The following is a 2,331-nucleotide window of genomic DNA, read 5'->3' as shown; positions in this document are numbered from 1 at the left end:
TATTTAATCCACCTCCGGTTAGTTTTTGTATATGGTTTAAGAATGGAGTTCAGTTTCAATCTTCTGCATATAGCTAGCCAGTTATCCCAGCACCATTTATTGAATAGGGAATCCAGGAAGGACTTTCTTAAGCTCATTTTTCTCTCTCCCCAAGAGCAACTCTTATCTCAAAGTTGATGTGTATCCTTCTTTTTCATGATTTTATATTTGACTTCAAACATATGTATGCATAAATGTCATATGGAATAGAAATATACATAAATGGCATCATTCCTATACATATTCTACAACCTGCTTTTTTGTCAAACGTTATGTTTTCTAATACCTATCCACATCAATAAAAGCACATCTTGATCATGTGCTTTTTATCTGGTTAAATAAGTCTTACTTAACTCTAGCTTAGAATTCCATTGTTTGAGATATACCATGATGTGTTCATCTATCCATTTCTCTATTCTTGAACATTTTAGTTGTTTCTAATTTTTGTCTACTACTAACAAAGTTTCAGTAAACATCTTGGTACCTGGAAGTAAAATTACCTATTCATATAATCCATTTTTTTGTATTTCTAAATTTTCTTTTTCTTACTCACTTGAGGGAGCTATTTATGTTTTCAAATACAATCTGCTGTTGTTATATAATGCAAATATCTTCTTAAAGTGTATGCTTTATTTTTAAACACTGTGCTCTCTTTTATTTATAATCAAATTAATCAAACATTTCCTTTATAATTGGTGTTTTTGTCTTGTTAAAGAAATCTTTTCTTCTAAAATTTAGTACAGATTGTAATCTCTCATTTCTATTAAAATATTAAAATTTTATATTTCTCATTTAAATCCTTAATTGTTTGGAATGTTTGACCATACTGTAAGTTAAGGATTTAATTTAATGCTTTTTTTCTATGGGAAAAATAATTTGCCATTATCACTTTTTGAATATTTCATCTTTTCTTAATGATCTATAATGTCACCTCTTTCATATATCAAGCTCTCATATAAGGTAGACATTACTAGTGCTCACCAATATCTGGCTATTCTGTCTTCCTGGATATCCCACTACTTCTCAGCTCTTCACCAGGACCATGTACCTAGAAATGGCCAGTGGGCCTGTGAGCAGAAATGATGTGTGTAACTCTGGGATGAGACTGTGAAACAGCCTTGTTCAGTCATTCAGTTTCCCTCTTCTCCTGTGTTGGAAAGCATGAAGAATGTATGTTGGGTTGACAAAGCCCACACAAGATAGAGCTGCCTGGATTGTTACATCACCTTGTGGTCGTCTTTACTACCATCAAGTCCTGTGTGAGTAAGAAGTTAACTCCCAAGTACGAAACCTCTGAGATGTCAGGACTAATGTGTTACTGTAGCTTACCTTGATGAATACTCTATGGTTCTGACTGTGAGCTCTCTATTTTCTTCCACCAGTTCATTTGTCTATCCAAATACCATTACTGCATTATCTTAATTATTTTGGCTTTGTGTAAAGTCTTGCTTTCTAATAGGGCAAGTCTCTATCCGCCTTCTCTTTCTTATCTTTTTTTGTCCTTTTATCTTCCCAAATGGATTTTTGAATAATTATCAAGGTTAACAAAATTGCTGCTGAGACTATGATTAGAATTTTATTAAATCTGTGCTTTAAGTTGAGAAAAAATGACATCTTCATTATGCTGAGTCTTCTATCCAAAAGCATGATAAATCTCCTCCATTTATTAGGTTTAACCATATTAAAATACCATTTTTTGTAGATTGAAAAAGACACAGAACCTGTCTGAGGTATCATTTAGAGAAAGGAAAAGATCAAGTTCACATAGTGAGTTGAAGAAACAATGGAGAAAGCATAGACCATTTCTTCCTGCCCTATGAAGTCCAATTTAATCAGTAAGCTAGTTACATGAGTTAAACCATGAAAGCTTTAAAATTTCTTTATAATTAAAAAATGTAATTTCATACATAGCAAAAGAATATATATGAAAGATATGTGTGTAGGGCAGTGGTTCTCAATTGGGGGTGATTTTTGTGTGTGTGTGTGTGTGTGTGTTTTAAACTTTCTTTTTTTTTTAATTGCATTTTAGGTTTTGGGGTACATGTGATGAACATGCAAGATTATTGCATAGGTACACACATGGCAGTGTGGTTTGCTGCCTTCCGTCCCCTCACCTGTATCTGTCATTTCTCCCCATGCTATCTCTTCCCACCTCCCCACCCCCCGCCCCTCCCCCATTTCCCCCCAACGGACCCCAGTGTGTAGTGCTCCCCTCCCTGTGTCCATGTGTTCTCATTGTTCAACACCCGCCTATGAGTGAGAATATACGGTGTTTGATTTTCTGCTCTTGTG

Source organism: Saimiri boliviensis, chromosome 5 (assembly GCF_048565385.1).
Source record: "Saimiri boliviensis isolate mSaiBol1 chromosome 5, mSaiBol1.pri, whole genome shotgun sequence".
Taxonomy (NCBI): Eukaryota; Metazoa; Chordata; class Mammalia; order Primates; family Cebidae; genus Saimiri; species Saimiri boliviensis.
This window is presented reverse-complemented; position numbering follows the sequence as displayed.